The 21,787-nt window shown below is 41.4% G+C and overlaps 1 protein-coding gene and 1 pseudogene across 10 annotated transcripts in view; one reads left to right on the top strand and one right to left on the bottom strand.

Annotated features, from left to right (window-relative positions):
* Nucleotides 1-21,787, bottom strand: part of LOC117197037 (LIM zinc-binding domain-containing Nebulette) — a 250,838-nt gene that overhangs the window by 138,757 nt on the left and 90,294 nt on the right. The gene's annotated exons all lie outside the window — the stretch shown is intronic.
* Nucleotides 19,279-20,734, top strand: LOC101290163 (elongation factor 1-alpha 1-like; annotated as a pseudogene).

Raw genomic sequence — 21,787 nt, 5'->3', positions numbered from 1 at the left:
ATTCGCAGTTTGAAAAACACTGAACTCACAGAAGCAAAGCAAGAAAAAAATAAATTAAAAACCATAAAAAAAATCTGAGGACCCACTGGACCTCCAAGTGTGGTATACTCTGTTGACTGGCAGGGTTTAAAGGCATAGGATGATGTGGCCAGGGAGGATTTTTGAAATGCCAGCTGATTTTTTTCCTCCCAGTATTTCCCCTTCCATCTGCACAACCTCTCACTCACTCTGACTCCTTCCAGAGTTCACAGTCTCGTTGGGGGATGACAAGGAAGAAAGCAGAAAGGGCCGGCTAGTCCTTGCTTTTGTATCTCCTGATGCCTCAGACCATTAAGGAGACTATGCTGATTGGCCCTTGAGAGGAAAAAAAATCACAGAGAAAGTGCCCTTAAGAGAGTATCACTCAGATGAAGAGGGGAGGGGAATAAAGAGAATAGAGAGAGGGGACTGCAGGCCTAGGCCTGGCTCAGAGCCCCAAGTCCAGGCAGAAAGGGCCATTGGCAGTGGCCTATGGAGTCCGGGGACCACAGTGCCCTAGTATGTACTTCCACGCAGGACACAGAACCACTAGAACCAAGAAGGCTGTGGACAAAGGAAAAAGAGACATCTCAGGGGTGACCTGTGTGAGCCTGGCCTTGAGAACCAGGTGATAAGGTCAAGATAAGGCCTCCTCCAAGGTCCTGGCAGCAAATCCCCAGTAATTTAGCCACAGTCTTGGGGAAAGGGGAATGAAGTCCTACATCTACTTACATTGGGTTTTCATCACCCCACCAGAATGAGGACTTGAAGAGAAATTAAGTCGTTATAGGAAATTAAAGTTACATTTCTGGTACACTTTACTCTAGGACTGGGACTTATATCTCCTTCTTACTGAACCAAACCACATATATATCTATTCTCCCAGGTAGATTATTTATACAACCTAACTTTCAATGCTGTTCTTATAAGATTTAATTTTGTAGGATCAATCTATAAACAAAGCACGGAAAACTTTAGTTAATGCATAAATGTAAATATTATAAAGCTTTTAATTGCTAAAATGGTAACTATCAATCAATAAACACAAAAACTTTTCCTCAATAATCTTAAAGAGTTTAAAGGGATCCTGAGAACCGCTGGTTCAAACTACTGTTAGTGAAATTTTGTCACTTTAAATCATAAATATGTCAATCAAAAAAATAAACTACTGGACTGAAGTAAAAATTACACATTAAAGAATTCTGGTTTTAGACTAGATTATGCCTACCCATGAGATCCAGAAATTTCAGACAGGGAAAATAATCTGAATGTTTTGCTCAATAAAATAAAAACTTTAATGACTTTTCATATGAATTTTCAGATTCTAAATTAGTGATGTTCAACTTAATATGATGGTGCTTATTAATTATTTGAAAATATTTCAATGGTTAATATTAAATGATTTAGGCTTAATTATCTTATTGATCATTTATTTTTAAAATAATTGATTTTTCGGGCTTCCCTGGTGGCGCAGTGGTTGAGAGTCCGCCTGCCGATGCAGGGGACACAGGTTCGTGCCCCGGTCCGGGAACATCCCACATGCCATGGAGCGGCTAGGCCCGTGAGCCATGGCCGCTGAGCCTGCGCGTCTGGAGCCTGTGCTCTGCAACGGGAGAGGCCACAACAGTGAGAGGCCCGCGTACCGCAAACAAATAAATAAAATAAAATAAAATAACTGATTTTTCCTCTTACCCCAAACCCCAAAACCCCCACTGCAGCCTCTATGTTCACTTGTCTTTTCTGGACTCTGAATAATTTGCCAGTTTCATTCTAAGGCTACAGATGCTTCCTGTATCAAAAGCTTACAAAGATACTCTGGCATCAATACCACAATAGCATTGTGCAGACAGAATAAAGACAATGCTATCCTTTCCAATAAAACTGAGGAAAGATCCAGACTACATGGAAAAAGCCATGGAGAAAATGGAGAATTTTTTATGTGAAAGAGAAACTTCTTTTACTAAAAACAAAAAATACAATTTTAAAAGGTTATACTAATTGAGGTTATGGCCCCTTATTACCAACCTTCAGCTTATGGCCCCTTATTACCAACCTTCAGCTTATACATAAAATCATTTAGTTGACTCTTGAACAACACAAGTTTGAACAGCGTAGGTTCACTTATACACATATTTTTTTCAATAAATATATTGGAAAATTTTTGGAGATTTGCAACAACTTGAAAAAACTCATAGACTAACCACATCGCCTAGGAATATCAAAAAAATTAAAAGTTAGGTATGTCATGAATGCATAAAATATATGTAGATAATATTCTATCCTTATATATGCATATGGTAAGTGATATTTAATATAAAATTAATAATGTGTGCCTCTTCTTACTGTTTTATCACTTTGCTTTCAAAGAATTACAGAACCATACAGTATGCCTCTCTCTCTAAGCGGAGAAACTGCTTATCAGTCTATCATCTCAGGTAAGTGAGTTGTTTTTTTTTAATGTAACGATGTTTCCAATACTGTGTTATGGATATGACTGTAACACTGTATGCCATAAAGATTTTATAATGGTTCATTCATTAGTGTATAGGCTAGGCTACTGTGAGCAATCCTATCGATGACACTGGGAGACCATAAAGCAATCATATTGCTGCTTCTTCATGAGCAATGCATGGATCAATGCTGTAAATAAATATGAATTTCTTTTTCACATAATCTTTTCACTTTTGATGTCTAGTGTTGTAATACATACAACATCTACGGTGTTTTACATTATATAAGACCATATTGATGTAGGTACTGATAAGACGATTCATCTTGTAAACAGATGACATAAACTTACTTCATCAATAATACAGTACAGTACTATGAATGTATTTTCTCTTCCTTATGGTTTTCTTAATAACATTTTCTTTTCTCGAGCTTACTTTATTGTAAGAATACAGTATATAATACATATAACATACAAAATACATATACAAAATAACTGTTTATGTTATCGTAGTTAACAGTAGGCTGTTAAGTAAAGTTTCTGGGGAGTCAAAGTCATACGCAGATTTTTCAACTGCACAGAGTACAGTGCCCCTAACTCTCGCATTGTTCAAGGGTCAACTGTAGTTTAAAATAACTAGAAAGATACCTATAGGGAGAGCCATCCTGCATTCCCTTTACTATAAAAGATCAAACACTAATAACTGCTTACATTAGCACTTACTATAGTGTCAGGCATTACTCTAAGGACTTCTATCCAATATCTCATTTAATCACCCCAACAACCCTATCAGGTAAGTACTCTTATCAAACAGCTAGTCAGTGTTGGACACAGAAATCTAACATAGGTCTGCCCCCACCAGTGGTCTGTGAACTGGAGCCATCTCATGCTAGCTTATCAGTCAATTATTAAATTTTCAGGAATGTTGTGGGCAAGGTGCTAAATATAGCCATTTTTAAAAATTAAATTATAGGGCTTCCCTGGTGGCGCAGTGGTTGAGAGTCCGCCTGCCGATGCAGGGGACACGGGTTCGTGCCCCAGTCCGGGAAGATCCCACGTGCCGTGGAGCGGCTAGGCCCGTGAGCCATGGCCGCTGAGCCTGCGCGTCCAGAGCCTGTGCTCCGCAACGAGAGAGGCCACGGCAGTGAGAAGCCCACGTACCGCAAAAAAAAAAAAAAAAAAAAAAAAAAATTAAATTATATAAACTTAGAGTTAAATAAATTATTATAATACAAGCAAAAGTAATACTCAAATCTCATCACTTCTTAATTATTTTACCACACTGTGTATTATTATCAATGTTCTTGGCATTATTTACATCTACTGTATTGTAAAGGAAAGCACTGTACAATGTATGCTATTGTGTATCTCTTCCGGACTCCATCTTCTGTGACGTCTGGTCCGTGGCTTGAAATTAACCACGGTGGGAGTCTTTTCACCACGGAAAATGGCAAATACTGCAAATCAGACTTTTTGTTCCCAGAGAGCCGGTTGTTAAACATTTACCAGCACACCCTGGATTCTTCCTCCAGACCACAAGCTCTTAACTCTATAATTTTCTTTTCCACCTGATAAGCATTATACATTAATTTTTGTTTAACGAAAACAAATGGCTTTCAGACACGTTTTGCTTTTACTCAGAAAATTAAACCACATGAAAAGTAAAAGTAGTTCACTCCACTGAAGCATTTAATTAAGTTCTCAGAGGAAGACTTTGCCTTTCTGGTTCAAAAATAACATTCCCCAGGAAATAAAGGGGCGGGGGAGGGGAGAGACTGCTCTGTAAACAAACAAGAAAGAAATACGTTTTCACCAATATCTTCCTACAACCTACTTATACCACTTCCGCTAAAGATTTAAATCTGACATAAGTAGTTATCTTTCCCGAATGTAGTACAATTTGTATCTTAGAAAGAGTCTGAGATTATAGCTCAGCAGTCCCCTTTCCTCACCACATACTACATCACCCTTCTGTCTGATGCTTCACATCCAACAGATGGTGGAGCCATTTTTTATGCTTTTCTTCTTTCAATAAAATGAAGCAACACCAACCAGTTGTCAATCTACAAAAAGACAGCACTTGACATCGACTAATTTAGAAGCAGCCTTGTCAGAATTTTGAAAGCCTGCAATCATAAAAATCCAAGATCTCCAAGTGTGCTTTCTATGCACAATGAACAAGATAATTATCTCCTTTCCTTGAATACTTAACTTTCCCATTTAGGAGGGACAATTGCTAGATATCATTCTCCAAAATTTAATTTTCTCTTTAACAAAATAACGTGCATGTGACTTATATCTGTGCATATAGACACACATACATGATTAAAGGAATTATGAATTTATTTATAAACTAGATTTTCTTTTTACTCAAAAAGAATTGTAGATGGGAATACTGTAGATGGAACTATTTTAATATCATTGCTTTTCCTACGGAGAGGGTTGCAAATATTGTAACTGTCACTCCTCAGTAAAATACCTGCCAAGCCAGAACACTGAGGTCTCTCAAACCTTCATTCTTTCAACAAGTTATGATTAGGTATCTAATAACAATGTTGTTATATTTATTCAACACAGATGCATCAGGCTATGTAATCATATATATATATATATATATGATGTATTTGCTTTCTATTATCACCTATCAAATATCATAAAATAAAAATAGTTGTCAAAGTTCAAGGTGGGAGGAAAGAATTGTAAAGTGAGTTATACGCACTCAACCCACTAGTCTATATCCACAACGTAAGTACCACTACCTGAAGCTCCTTTCTACAGAACTGCTTTAAAACAAAGTAGGAAATGTCTTTAAACAGAAAGCTAAGGTTGGATAATATGATTGCTGACCAATGTGCCCTAAATAATGCTGCATGGAATATAGATTCCATGGGTGTTAAAAAATTGTTGTTCAATATAAAGGGGGGGAGGGTACTCTGCCATCAAATACATTTGGATGACAAAGTTAAACAGGATCTTTACTGTAGGACTGCTCAGATTTGGCCCTTGCTGGCCAGGAACATCTCACATAGTTGGTGCTCCTCAGATCAAATCCTGAGAAATGCTCATTTACGCAGCACTGTAGCCTAAGTATGTAGATTGGAAAGGATAGTTTAAAAGAATAGAAAATAAATTCACATAACTGTCCACAAATTCTTTCCTCAGCACTGAGATTTCCAGCTGGATACATTTGCTTTTGATTTTCTTTGAACGTGTTCTGCCTGATGGCTGGTTGGCCAACACCAAACCACCCTTTCAGGCCCTGTTCAAATGCCCCTGTTCCATAAACCCTTCTCTGATCTCCCAGCCGCACACTCAAAGCAGCTCTTGTGCAACTCACTTATGACACCCATTGTATTGGCATTTGTATACATCCCATCATCCCTAACTGCCTGTATGCTTCCTGGGGGGAGGAGAGGAACTTGCAAAAACTATTGAATGAAAAAATGAGTGACTAAAAGACTGATTAACTGAAAGAATGATACAGTAAACAGCTCACTGGAAATGGTAGAAATAAAAAGGTATAACTGACCCAAAACAGACATCCTCAGAAGAATGTTAATTATAGAATACTTTGCTAAAATGGAAATTAAGCTTTTCTCTTCCAATATATCTGGATTCCTAAAGGCTTCGATAAATTGTTAAAATTAAAACTGTATCTTTAAAATTCTTTAAAATTATTACTTTTACCCTGCACCACTTGTTTAAAGTCAGTAACCTTCTTTATGGTTTCTGAATTGTAGGCAATACTACAGTAAATTAACAGAATCCAAAACTTTACACTCAGAGATTAAGTCTGACCGCTCAAGTATTGAACAAATCATAATTCGTAGGAAAATTCAATTTACACATTTAAAGAAACGTGCTTGTCTTCTTTCAGGTGTCAAATCCCAGTCTTGCAGCACTGACTGCTGAAAACTGAAAACCCACCCCAAAATGCTATTAACGTCGGTCCTCACAAACCCAGAAGACACCAAAAAACACAGTGAATGTCCAACTTCTTAAAAAAATAAATCCTCTTTGGCCAAGAAATAAAGGTAGACATGTGACTTCTCACTTGCTTCCTGCTTTTAAAATTTGGGGATTCTTTAGTGCCAGGTTATAACCTAATTTTAAGATTTTTATCATTTGCTACTTTATTTTAATAATTAAAGAGGAAATGTCCAACTTGGATGGGGAAAAAGTATACATACAGTTTTAATACATCTTTTATAGTTTTATATTTTCAAGGAAGGATGATTTACAGAATAAACATTTTATGCATATGTCTGTCAAGTGGCCTTTTCAGCCACACTAGAAGTTGATCACTAATGACATCCCAATAGTGAAAAGGCCGCAAATCTAAACTGTGGGGGAAAGGAGATCATAAATCTAGTCACTTTTACTCAGTACTGTCAGTTAAATATATATATACACATACACACACACACATACACACACACACACACTTACGCCTTGCTGATTTACTCAGGAACAAAACTAAAAGATTGTTGCAAGTTACACACATTGACTATGGTCATGAACGCAGTGATGACTGAGACATCCCTTGTCAAAATGTCTGTCGATACTTGAACGAATCATGTCGTTATCTGGGAGCTCTATGCCCAAAGACGGTGTCCAGTCAGGCACTTGATAAGAAGAATAGGACAGAAAGCAATAAAAATATCTATCGGACTTTGCAATGTTCTAGTTATTTCAAAAGAAGGCTCTATCAATGATAAACTCACATTTCTCCTAAGCTCATTCAATAACAGATCCCTTTGTATTTAATACCTTCCCAAATGAAGTTATAAAAAGAACTGGTTTTTTAATATAATCTTCTTTGTCCCAAAACTAAATTAAGAGTCAGATAAAGTAACTATTGGCTAAATACATAGTGGGACCAAACAATCTACTGGACTTCTATGGAAATCTGGTCCCTAAAATAATCTAAGCAACTACTGTATGAATCAGAAGAGATGAGTCTTAATTCTCTGTGACCTTGACCAAGTCACTTCATCTCAAGAGGCTCCTTTCCTCATATTGTAAAGAGAGATTGTAAGACCTTTCCCACATGCTTGAGGGATGTTGTCAAAGGCCATCAACTGAAATAAATCATGAAAGGATATATAAATTTATTTACTTTGCCAAGAGGGCCGCTTTTATCCCACAATGATGCTGTCATATAGCTTATAAGCTTCCTTTCTTTGTGGGGCATGCAAGCACCACAGAATATTTATACCACTGATACATCCAGAATCTACTCAACAAAAGACTTCTGTATGTCACAATACCAACACATTTCAATGCAAAGTGAGCAGCTTTCCAAGATAAAAATTTCCGCCGTGGCAACTCCACCAAGAGGAACCACCTACACTGAATTCTTACAGCATTCCTTGCCATTTGCACGGGCTCTTTCAATCTTGCTGTCTTTCCCTCACACACTGTTCTGAAAGAGTTGGTATCCCATCAGTCAGTGTGACAGTCCCACATTACAGATCAATGTAATTTGTTTATTGACTTCTGAATACCAAATTCCTCCGAGGACAGTCACAGATCCACAACATGCTGGGAAAATATGGCTGGAAAACATGTAAATACAGACGTGCCCTGACAGCTCCTGATGGCTGCCACTCAGAATATCTCCCAGAGTACACTGCTTCCTTTAGGGGTCACTCTACTCTTAAACATGATAAATGTCCTCCTGCAGGAATGGGGAGCGGGGAAGGGAACAGACAACCAAAGTCGAACAACAGACTTAGTGGCCCGTGAGTTCTAAAAACACCACAGTGCTAAAGATGTAAATGGCTGCTGTGTCAGTCAGGTCTCCAGAACAAAAGACCCAGTAGGATGTATATACATATAAACAGAAAGAGAGAAGGATTTTAAGGAACTGGCTCACGTGGTTGCAGGGGCAGGCAAATCCGAAATCTAAGGCCAATCCAGCAGAAAGTGCTGAGTATTGCAGCTGGAGTCTGAAGGCAGTGTGGAGGCAGAATTCCTCCTTCTCTGGGAGATTCCTTACGTGGGGAACTCAGTCACCAACTGATTGTCACCGATTAGGCACCTGCACACGGAAGCTCTTGGTACCTAGGGCTAAGTCTGTAGAGATGCTTGAACCAAGATCAAACGGCATTGTCTTGACAGAGTACAGATAATCCAGTAACACCACCAACAGGCAGGAACAGCAGCTTCATTCCAGATCTGGGACTGGGGGTTTACAGAATGGGTCCTCTCTAGCCCACTGTCTGTGGAAACGCCACCTCCTTGCATCCGATGAGGGCTGGAGCCACAGCTAAATGTGGCGGCACGGGCATTATGTGTAGAGAGGAAAGGCCCAACACCCATCTGCCCTGGCCTAGCCCTCTGATGACCAAAGTCAAGGACCTGGGGTCACCACAAAGAATTCACTGACAACGTTCTTCACCCCCCACCATCCTGACCATGTACAATACAAGATTTGTAGTTTGGAGACTCCAGAGAAGGGAAAAAAAGAGGATCAAGTGTTATGCTAACTTCTTGGTTATAATCCCATCTCCCACTTTTTTTAAACAGTGGCCATCCTTCTAGGTTGGCCTAGAAGCACTCACATACACTCACGAAAGTCTTAAAGGAAATACGCAAAAATATTAGCAATGATTGTTTCTGGATGATGGGAAGTTCAGGTCGTTTTTTCTTCTTTATTTGTTTAAATGCTTAAAACATTTATAATGAGCATTAATAGTTGGGGGAAAGACAGTAGAGATGTTTTCGCTTTTCAGTTATAAAAATAAGCTAATCCCTTGGAATCTCTGTAAACCTCATCCAATGGTCTCTTACTATAACAATTTCCGAGGAAGTATGCGCATTTACTTAGCAGTTCATTTTTAAAGGTGTCCCTGAGACTTGAGCGAAACCAATATGAGGAGTTGTGTTGTAAGTATGACAAAGTAAAAATCAACAAATATGCCTGAACACTCAGGATATCAGGGCAAAATGAGCAAAACAGGAAAAAAAAAATTTTTCTAAAATACTTTTTTCAAAAGAGTTTCTAACCAACTTGTGATAAGATAATGCTGTGGCTAATGAGCTAGAAACAGTACAAAGGTGGTTTCTGACCCACTGATATTTTCTTTTTTATGCTGATTTTGGTTTTCTGTTTGTTTTTATTGTTATTACTATTAACAAGAAAAACAGAAAGTTCCTGTTAAGGTTGAGTCAGGTCGGATATGTTTAGTGACTATATTTCCTGAAAAAATATTTACCATTTTGAGGACTGGTAAGAACTCTCTGAGACCTCAAGAGACATTATAAAAAGGGCGATGTTCAGCTAGCAACAATTTTTAAAATCTGCTAATTCACATACTGAAAGGAAGCAGGGCTACGACGGGGATGGGGGTCTGGTGTTAAAGTGACAACTCTTTTTTAACTTTGGTGTCAATGCTGTATTTACACACAAAGGTTAGGGCACACAATGGTCCTGTGACATATATAAAAAGCCACTCCCCTGCTTCACTAGCTTAAGGTAACCGTCATTCATCTAACTGCATCCTGGCTTTCCCACCCTCCAAGCTCTATCGCTTGGGCGTGTTATTTAACCTCTCTGTGTCTCAGTTTCCTTCAGTAAGCACCTCACAGAGTTGTTGTAAGGATGACGTGAATTAATATTTATAAAGTGCTTCAAACGGGTCTGGCACACGGTAAGTGGTTTGTGTTCAGTAAACTGACATTTACACAACTGCTTGCACCACCCAACCCTATGACAAGCCCATAGTCCAAATGATCCACCCAAATTAGCCCCAAAAGTAGCCACAATTCCTACAAGAGAATTCAGGGGGCTCCCGTATGAAAATGAAAAGAAACTACCCAAAAGGCCTCGAAGTGGATGCATCATGGTGACACACACATTAGAATCAGCCAGAGTAGCTTGGCTACGGGCTGCCCTGCGGCTACACAGACAAATGCTTTGTTTGTCCTGAGGCTTAGTTGTCTCCGGGTGATTCATCACAATGCAGACCAATGAACCATGTTCAAAATGTCCTGCATTAGCACTGGAGCTGAGTTAGATGGGAAGCAGAGAGAAACTTGTATTCACTGAGCTTTGACATCGGCTAGGCAGTGTGTAAGACATCTCCACATCATGATGTAAGGATGACTATCTGTTCCTCAGAGTAGAGAACATTCTGCCATCATGAAGCTAGTGAGCAGTGGGGCCAGCTCGCTCCAGGATGCCTGACTGCAGTCTGGACTTTCTCCTACACAGTGCTCCCTCTTGTTCATAAAAACTAGCATAGAATACTTCAGAGAGGAGGGGGAAATTTACTCCATTCTTGAATCCAGTATTTCCCAAATTTGTGAAAGTTTCAACGTTAAAAACTAGATATGCAAACAGGCCTATGGTGACTGTCCTCTGGCACTTTAAAAGCAGTAGGGAAAAAATCTGGAGCAACAGGAACGTGCATATGCTGCCGGTGGAAGAATAACTTAGTACAACCACTTTGCAGAACAAAGTGGCATCACACTCAGAAATGCTGGAAATGCACAGAGACCCAGCAATTCCATTCCTAGGTATATCCTCTAGACTCAGAACTCTTTCACATTTACACCCACACTGTCTATCAAAAAACTGGACACACTGTACACTGAAATACTACACAACAGTGAAAATCACAGCAGCAGGATTCAATCCCAAAAGCATAATATTGAGTGAAATACAGCAGGTCAGGAGAGTACAGTTTTATTCTAGTAGTATATAGTTCAAAAAGATATAAAATCAAGAAATATATTGTTTATGGAATCATTCACATGCAGATTAACTACAAAAGAAAGCAAGGAAATTACAAACACAAAAATTTAGGACTGCAGTTACTTGAGTGGGAGAGGAATGTGGTCAAGGAGGGTGTTATGGACTGAATGTTTAGGTCACCCCAAAATTCACATCCTGAAATCCTAATCTCCAATGTGACAGCAACAGGAGGTGGGGGACGTTGGAAGGTGCTTAGGTCAGGAGCCCTCATGAATGGGATTAGTGCCCTTATAAAAGAGGCCCCAGAGAGATCCCTCATCCCTTCTGCCATGTGAGGACACAGGGAGAAGGCAGCTATGAACCAGGAAGTGGGTCTCACCAGACACTGAACCTGCCAGTTCCTTGCTCTTGGACTTCCCAGACTCCAAACTGTGAGAAATAAATGTTTGTTGTTTAAGCCCCCCAGGATATGATATTTTTGTGATAGCAGCCAAATGGACTAAGACAGAGGGCTCCATGCAGTACTGGCCACCTCTTTCTTAAGCTCAGTAATTTGTATGCAGATGCTATTTTTATAATTCTTTAAAATGTGCATTTAATTTATAGTCTTTTGCATGTATAATGTATTTTCTAAAACAAAGCGTTGTTAAAATAAGCAGAAAAGATCAACTTTATTAACTGCTAAAAGCGAAACAGTCATACACACAACTAGCCACAAAATAAGGCAAAATAAAACGGAGAGCTGACATTCCCTCAGTGTCTCTGTGCCAGGACCATGGCGGGGATTTTCACATAAAGGAATTCCATTTTAAAAAGCACAAAGGTAATATGAGGTCTCAAAGAAAAGAGAGATGACACCTAGGTGGGAGAACAATTTCCTGAAGAGCGCTGCTTTTTGACTCTTGCTGTAAGACTGGGTAATGCTTTTGAGCAAGTGGCGACAGGGTGACTGGATCCCTAGGGTAGAGAAAACAACACTTCGAAAGAGGGCAGCAGAGGGACACTGGGCATGTCCAAGAAATGTCAAATAGTCCAATTTGGATCCTTGCCTTAGCTTATACACATAGCCAGAGATACAGTTTACTATGAACTGGTTCCCAAATCTGAGCTCTGTTAAAAGAGTCTGGATGATCCCAAGAGCCTATTAACTCCCCAAGTCTGAGTTCCCAGTAAGACTCTATTAGAAATGCCTGTACTGTTAATTTATTCACAGTGTAATATGACACGAAAAGAATTTTAAAACTAGACTTGTTTCTCCAAATTTCTTCAGTAAATCAGATAGTCTTGAACATCAGTTTACTCCACTACCAAAGGGGAAATTTCTAACTTTAAATCTATGTCTACGGGAAGATACATCAACTAACTAAAAACAGGACAAACATTTTTATAGCCACATATATATATATATATATATATATATATATGACTATAAAAGTAAAAGTTAGTTATAGTCATATATATATAACTAAAAACATTTTTAGGGCTTCCCTGGTGGCGCAGTGGTTGAGAGTCCGCCTGCCGATGCAGGGGACACGGCTTCGTGCCCCGGTCCGGGAAGATCCCACATGCCGCGGAGCGGCTGGGCCCGTGAACCATGGCCGCTGAGCCTGCACGTCCGGAGCCTGTGCTCCGCAACGGGAGAGGCCACAGCAGCATGAGGCCCGCGTATTGCAAAAAAAAAACATTTTTATAGTCAACTGCAATCAGTTTTGTGTGTTTTCTCAGAAATATGACTAAGAACAGCTATTATCAAAATGAATAACATTCATTCTAGAGGCTGTGGGACCAGGCTACCAGTGCCACAGCCCATCAGCTCCTCCTATTCTGGTCAAGAGTCAGGGTTGGTCAATTACGTTACACTCATATCCTTTCATTCTGCCTGTGATCCTAACAACAGCACACTCTCTCTGCTCCAGAAGAAACACATATGATCCATTACTGCTCTTCTAGATTTTTGGAAGATGCTTTAGCTAAACATGGCATTCAACTAGTCTATCAGATAAAGTTTCACTGCAAGTTTTAAAGTAATCAAAAATAATTTCAAACACACACAAAATGGCTTCAATCACTTATAAAGATGTGGGTTTAAAATATGGATAAAGAGAAGGGGGAAAAGCTATCTTCCATAACACTTCATATTTGAGAATCTACAAGCCAAAAACTTCTCCTTTGGAAACAACAAAGCATGCATTAAGTTTCTGGGGGTTTTTTTCGTAAGTTTTTAATTTTTTTAATTTATTTATTTTTTGCAGTACACGGGCCTCTGCCTGCGTTAAGTTTTATAATGCTTTTTTCTTTTTTTTTTTTTAGTATTTCAGAATTTTCAGGCCATTCAGTCTCTATTTTTTTTGGCTGCATTGGGTCCTTGTTGCCGCGCACAGGCTTTCTCTAGTTGTGGTGAGCGGGGGCTACTCTTTCGTTGCGGTGCGCGGGCTTCTCATTGCAGTGGCTTCTCCTGTTGCGGAGCACCGGCTCTAGAGCGCAGGCTCAGTAGTTGTGGCGCACGGGCTTAGTTGCTCTGCGGCATGTGGGATCTTCCTGGACCAGGGCTCGAACCCATGTCCCCTGCATTGGCAGGCAGATTCTTAACCACTGGGCCACCAGGGAACCCCTGTAATGCATCTTAAAGTAACTTCTTCTAAAAGAACCAACATTATTTTATGGCATGCTTATCAAATGCTACATTAAATACAAAATTATCTCAGTCCAAAACCTCAAACTAAACTTTCTTAAAACTTCACAAAGCTATTATAGTATCAGAGTTTCAGCTAAAGATTTACAATTTCGAGGAAACTTAACAACAGTTCAAACATCCTTTAAGTGATTGCCGAACTGTCAGTTGTTCTAGACCTGATTTGGTTCACTTCAGAACCAAGGATTTCCTTACCTATGTGTGTAAAACATTTGGACCAGGACTCAGATGCCCTGGGTTTTAGGCTTAGCTCCTACACTTGTACTTACAATTGGTAAGTATAGGAGACGAGCCTTAAACCCAGGACACCTGAACTTGGGCAGGTCAAAGGCACTAAACCTTTATTTTCTCTCCCAGTCTGCCTATATGTAGAGTGTTTATGAGGATAAAATAAAAGGATATAAAAGTAATTAAATATAAAATTATGAAATATTATTATTGATATAAGTTATTATAAAGTATTTAAAAGATCACATATTGGAAAAGCTCCACTATCACGTTCCCCCATTCACCATGCTTACCAGTGACCACCGCGCCCAGCAGTCACAGGTAAGCCGCCTCATCAGGCAGCCAGAGCACCTGTGCCTGCATCTATTGTTGCTCTTACCACGCTGGATGTGTTACAAATGCTGTTTGCTGGACTGTCAGCCCCACGAGACCCTGCACTCCTCAAATTCTGCATCTCCCGTGGTGGGCACAGACAGACACTCATCTGTGGGATGTTGACAAATGCCCCAAAGGGAAAAAGTTAACGTTTGACACTAGCATAAGCAGGATACAAAATCCCAGGGTACTAAAAGGTAAGTCTCATTCCAAATTCCCTTAGACACATTCAGAGAAACTAGGGAAATACTTTCTAGTACTGAAAGGTAACTCAAATCCTTTCTGACTCCTTCAAATGGGAAAGGGGGATAAATATCCTCTGGATAAATGTAAACCTCAGAAAGTATGGGACGTATAACCTTGCTAATCTCACAGTTTCCACCAAATAATGTGCAGTCAATATTCTCAAATTAATTTCAATAGGTAGTAATGCATAATTCTCTGTGCTGGCCAAACATCTGTTCACACCAAGTTATTTTACTAAAACTGAAGTCAATTGCTGCCTGCTTTGATTAAAACTCTCCGTTGTCTCAACTTTCTTCAGTCCTCTAACATTAGGAAAATGAAAGTGAACTTGCATTGATTCAAGAAAGAAAGTATGGCTCTCTTATTGGAAACTGTGTATTTTGGAATAAAAGCGAGTCAAAGAGCAATCACATTAAGGTGATAATACCAACCTTTCGCTACAATTTTGAGTGAACAAAATAAAACTGAACACTCCTCAGACAAGCCAAACTGGGGTTTTCTTTGGAAAGTTTTAATGGAAGTCCTCGGTCATATTTTATGTTAACTCAATATACAAAAATTTGATATAATAGCATTTGGGTATTAGGACATTAATCTGTCGTACAGCATTTGAGTCCTGCCAAATACAAATATTTCAAGTCTCCATGACATGCTCTTCACTCTACTGGGGTCTGATGCAGGGTCATCTAAAAATAGCAGTTGGAGACACAGCCAGATCTCCCAGGCAATGCTGAAGAGGCACCTCTAAATGGCAGAAATGGTAGTTTAAAGAGACAGTACAGCTTATTAAGGCCCTGAGAGTAAAGCACAGTGGGAGAGCTACCATCCCCTATGGCTCAACTCCTTGTACATACTCTGTGGTCATATCCATCTGAACTCATTCTTCGTGCACATTAGGCAGTAATCATTATTCTAAACAAAAGGGGGATTTCATACTCAACTAATGGGGTAAAATACATCACAAGACATAGAATTTTATTTTATTTATTTTTGTGTGTGTGAGGGGTACGCGGGCCTCTCACTGTTGTGGCCTCTCCCGTTGCGGAGCACAGGCTCCGGATGCGCAGGCTCAGCAGCCATGGCTCACGGGCCCAGCCGCTCCGCGGCATGTGGGATCTTCCCGGACAGGGGCACGAACCCATGTCCCCTGCATCGGCAGGCGGACTCTCAAACCACTGCGCCACCAGGGAAGCCCAAGACATAGAATTTTAAAAGGTCCCAGAGATCAACTGGAACAGCGGGTCTCCAACTTGGAAGTGCATAAGAACCACCTGGCGGGCTTGTCGACACAGCCTTCCTCTGCGTGGCTATTACATTCCACGTCCTCTTGCCACCTCAAAGACATCGTTCTAGAAATTCTCCCCTTTTCTCTGTAATACTCCTCCTCTCTATTGAGTCATTCCACACTGGTAAAGCATACTGCTACCTCTCCCACTGTTTTAAAATTTTTCCTTTGAACTCTGGTTTCTCCACTGCCACCACCCCATTCTTCTCATGCCTTATATGCAAAATGCCTCAAAAAGCTGTCTACACTTGCTTTCTCTAACTCCTCTGTTTCCATTCTCTCTTGAACTTCAATCCAATTCTCGCCCTCACCACTACACTGAAACCACTCATGGCAAGGACACCAATGACCCCCACATGGTCAAGCCAACGGTCAGGCCTCAGTCCCCATCTTGTTTGTTCCATCACCAGCATCTGACTCAGTTTATCCATCCTTCCTGTCGGAAGCACATTCTTCACCTGGCTTCCAGAATACCACACTCTCCTGGTTCTCTTACCACCTCGCTGGCTGTTATGAATTGAACTGTGTCCCCCCAAAAAGATACGTTGAAGTCTTAACCCCCAGTACCTGAGAATGTAACCATGCTTGGAAATAGGGTCTTTGCAGATTTCCCATATATAACCAGGTTAAGGTGAGGTCATTAGGGTGGGCCTTAATCCAACTCGACTGGTGTCCTTATGAAATGGGGAAATTTGGACGCACAGAGGCACAGAGGGAAGATGAAGTGAAGATACACGGGGAGAAGATAACCATGTGACTGGAGTGACGCATCTACAAGCCACTGAATACCACGTGTTGCCAGTAAACGCCAGAAGCTAGAAGAGGCAAGGAGGAACTCCCCCACTAGAGCCATCAGAGGTAGCACGGTCCTGCTAACACCCTGAATCAGACTTCTAGCCTCCAGAACTGGGAGACAATAAACTTCTGTTGTTTGAAGCCACTCAGGTTTTGGTGCTCTGTTCTGGCAGCTGTAGGAAACTAAGACACTGGCTAACCCTCCTTAGCATGTACGGCTGGTTCTCAACTGCCTAACCTTGGGGTGGCTTAGGGCTCAGTCACTGTACTTCTTTGCTTTCCTGTATATACCCACACCGACTAGATCTCAACCAGTCTCACGGCTTTAAATACCTTCTCTATGCTGACTCCAGCCCAGACTTGTCTCCTGATCTCCAGGCTCATGGATCCACCTACCTTCTTCACATATCTTGGATGTCGGGTAGACATCTCAAACCTAACCAGTCCCACACCAAACTCCTGATTCTCCCCAGAACACCCGTGCCTCCTTGGGCCTCTCCCGTTTCCGTAAATTACTACTCACTGACCAATTTCTCAGACAAAAAAAAAAAAGGGATATTTATCTCCTTGTATTTTCTTTTTTTTTAATTTATTTATTTTTATTGTTGGCTGCATTGGGTCTTTGTTGCTGCGCACGGGCTTTTCTCTTGTTGCGGCAAGCGGGGGCTACTCTTCATTGCGGTACGCGGGCTTCTCATTGCAGTGGCTTCTCTTGTTGCGGAGCACAGGCTCTAGGCATGCAGGCTTCAGTAGTTGTGGCACGTGGGCTCAGTAGTTGTGGCACATGCGCTCAGTAGTTGTGGCGCATGGGCTTCGTTGCTCCGCAGCACGTGGGATCTTCCCGGACCAGGGCTCGAACCCGTGTCCCCTGCATTGGTAGGCAGATTCTTAACCACTGCGCCACCAGGGAAGCCCTATCTCCTTGTATTTTCTATAACCCACACCCCAAAGGTAAATCCTGGTGGCTCCACCTCCAAAATATATTCTGAACGTGACCTCTTCCGATCTCTTCCACTATCACTACCATGGCACAAACCCCATCGTTCCCCACCTGGATAACTGCCCCTGACACCTGATGGGGCTCCCTGCATCCACCCCTGCCTCGTACAGCCTATTCTCAACAGAGCGACCAGACAGGACTTGTAAAACATAAATCAGACACCATCACTCTTTTCTTCTCGGTTAGTGGAAGCCAAAATTCTTAAAATCTTCTAAAAGAATTTTCTGTTTCCTGCTTCTTGCAAGCCCCACCTCCTTTGCCCTGTACTCTCTCCATTCATTGTTCTTACTTTTTCCAACACACCACCGTGCTTCCACCTCCTATCTTTATACTTGCTCTTTCCCCAAACATCACAGCTCCCTCTCTCACTTCCATCAGGTCTGCTCAAATATCCCCTCACTGGAGACCATCTCTGATTATCCAGCATAAAATAGGAACCCACCCCTCAACCCAGCATTCTCTTTCCCTGCATTACTGTTTCCACAGCATCAAGCACCAAGTGATTTGTGAGCTATTAACCATTTTTTTAAATCTGTGTCCTTTCACTAGAATGAAGTTCCATGAGAGCAAGGGAACTGCTATATCCCCAGCTCCTAAACTGGGCCTTGTACTTGGTAGGCACTTAATACACGTGTCTTGAGTGAATGAAGAAATTTTAAAAAGGAGGTAGAAATCCCTAACATGAGGTGACACTTGTTTTTACGTAAATAGCTTTTTCACAAGTTCATCTACCTACATTTCTCCAAAGTTAGCACAAGCACAGCTCAGTCTCAGCCTTGCAAACATTGTGGCCATAAAAAAATAATAAAATAATCAGAGATCCTAGGAAGAAGTAAAACTCTTCAGATTTACCCCCCAGAAAGTCTGCTAATATCATTCTTCCTTTAAATGATGTTTTTGCCCCTAAAGATGGGTGCGTCCTCCTCGGCCTCACAGTCCCTCGGGATTGAGCCACCTACTTGGCATCAGCTTCTCCTCTGCAGAAGTTGTACCTGGGTCGGCTCTACAGATAATAATCTGTACATTATCACAGTTTACGTGCACCTAAGTTACAGACGCAATCACATAGCCATATGAATCAAGTGTCTGCTTCTGCAGGATGAAATGACCATCCCAAAATGTACTTTCCCAACATGCAAAATGCAAGCCCAATGAAAAGAGCCAAGATGTAAAATGAGAATACTGAAGCAGTCAGTGATGAAGATGCGGATCGCGTTCTCTATGTACACAGCAGCTGCATCATTTGTGAGGTTTAATTTTATCAGACTGACTTCTATTTCATGTGCCAAGTTTTTTTTCCACTAGGATTTCAGCAGGTGCGATGTGACAAATCAATACAGCTAAATTCTTAGCCTCTGAACTAAGAAAACGCTCTATCACAACGTGTGAGGGTGAAAGACAGAAAAAGTTGGGGGAGGGGAAGCAAGAAAAGGCAATGAAGAGAAAGAAATGAGATTTTGAAAGGAATCTGGCTTTTTCGCAACGGGCTTGCCGCCAGGACACAGGTGTCAGGAAAACCACTGCTGAACCTAAGCAAAAATGGGAAAGGAGACATCAACATGGTTGTCATCGGACATGTAGATTCGGGGAAGTCTACCACTCCTGGCCATCTGATCTACAAATGTGGTGGGATTGATAAGAGAACCATTGAAAAGTTAGAGAAGGAGGCTACCGAGATGGGAAAGGGCTCCTTCAAGTATGCCTGGGTCTTGGAAAAACTGAAAGCTGAACTCGAGCGTGGTATCACCACTGATATCTCCCTATGGAAATTCGAGACCAGCAAGGACTATGTGACCACCACTGATGCCCCAGGACACAGAGGCTTCATCAAAAACATGATGACAGGCACATCCTGGGCTGACCGTGCTGTCCTGATGGCTGCTGCTGGCGTTGGTGAATTTGAAGCAGGTATTTCCAAGAATGGGCAGACCCGTGAGCATGCCCTTCTGGCCTACACTCTGGGTGTGAACCAACTAATTGTTGGAGTCAACAAAACGGATTCCACCGAGCCACCCTACAGCCGGAAGAGACACGAGGAAACTGTTAAGGAAGTCAGCACCTCCATTCAGAAAACTGGCTACGACCCCGACACAGCAGCTTTTGTGCCTGTTTCTGGCCGGAATGGTGAAAACATGCTGGAGCCAAGAGCTAACATGCCGTGGTTCAAGGGATGGAGAGTCACCCGTAAGGATGGCAGTGCCAGTGGAACCACACTGCCTGAAGCTCTGGATGGCGTCCTGCCACCAACTCGCTCAACTGACAAGCCCTTGCGTTTGCCCCTCCAGGACGTCTACAAAATTGGTGGTATTGGTACTGTCCCTGTGGGTCGAGTGGAGACTGGTGTTCTCAAACCTGGCATGGTGGTCACCTTTGCTCCAGTCAACTGAAGTCTGTTGAAACGCACCAGGAAGCTTTGAGTGAAGCCCTTCCTGGGGACAACGTGGGCTTCCATGTCAAGAACGTGTCTGTCAAAGATGTTCGTCGTGGCAATGTGGCTGGTGAGAGCAAAAATGACCCACCGGAAAAAAAAAAAAAAAAAAATGACCCACCGATGGAAGCAGCTGGCTTCACAGCTCAGGTGGTTATCTTGAACCATCCAGGCCAAAGCATTGCTGGCTATGCACCTGTGCCGGACTGTCACACAGCTCACGCTGCTTGCAAGTTTGCTGAGCTGAAGAGGATTGATCATTGTTCTGGGAAAAAGCTGGAAGATGAGCCCAAATTCTTGAAATCTGGTGATGCTGCCATCGTTGATATGGTTCCTGGCAAACCCATGTGTGCTGAGAGCTTCTCTGACTATCCTCCTCTGGGCCGCTTTGCTGTTCGTGACATGAGACAGACGGTTGCTGTGAGTGTCATCAAAGCAGTGGACAAGGCAGCTGGAGCTGGCAAGGTCACCAACTCTGCCCAGAAAGCTCAGAAGGCTAAATGAATATTATCCCCAACACCTGTCACCTCAGTCTTAATCAGTGGTGGAAGATCGGTCTCAGAACTGTTTGTCTCAATTGGCCATTTAAGTTTAATAGCAAAAGACTGGTTAATGATAACACTGCATCGTAAAACCTTCAGAAGGAAAGGAGAATGTGTTGTGGACCATTTGTTTTGTGTGTGGCAGTTTTAAGTTATTACTTTTTAAACTCAGTACTTTGCAATAGAAACAACTTGACCAAAAATCTGTCACAGAATTTGAGACTCATTAAAAAAGTTTAAGAGGGGGAAAAAAAAAAAGGAATCTGTTATGTATGCCCAGGAGTGCTGTTAGAAATTTTGTTCCTTTGTTTCCATATCTGAAGGATTTAGATATGTGTCTTACCCGGCTAACCCCTAAATCCCCCACTGGTCTAGTTATTACTGCTACACACAACAGAAGTAGGACTTGAAATGGGATCTCGGGAAGGTGACAGTGCTGTGGCATCAATTTTTTTTAACGTATTGAGTATCTGAGAAGAGTGTACACCTGAAGAGCACAAAGAAGGGAGGGGTGGCCAAGCTGCGGTCAAGAAGATGAATCTACAAGAATGATTTTGCTGCAAAGGAGAACCAAAAGTGGAAGTTGAGTATATAAAAGATAAAGCATTAGAAATAAAGGTTGCACAAAAGGCCACAGGTATATGAAAGCCAGAGTGATTTCAGCTTGGGGACACTTGGGACATTACAATATATGCCCAATTGCTCCAGGGACTGAAGGACATAGCAAAAGCCCTGGTGTTTAAAAGAGACGCTCAACCACACACGCAGTTACGATCTTGTTCCCTCATACCTTCCACCTTATTTCTAACCTCCTCGGGTGTCCACCCTTGCACACGTCACATGCATGGCCCTGCTCCTACATCGCTCCCCATGTGCTATCAAGGACACAGGCTGTGGCTTCTGTCCTGCATGGTACCTAATGCTCTAAGTTCGCAATTAATATCAAACCACTAATAGTTATTAGAGACCTAATATTTTAGACTAACATTAGAATTACATTTAATTAAATTTAATGACTAAATTGTAAT

The sequence above is a fragment of the Orcinus orca genome, chromosome 2, assembly GCF_937001465.1.
Source record: "Orcinus orca chromosome 2, mOrcOrc1.1, whole genome shotgun sequence".
Taxonomy (NCBI): Eukaryota; Metazoa; Chordata; class Mammalia; order Artiodactyla; family Delphinidae; genus Orcinus; species Orcinus orca.
The sequence above is the reverse complement of the archived record's forward strand: the minus strand, read 5'-3'. Positions and strand labels throughout refer to the sequence as shown.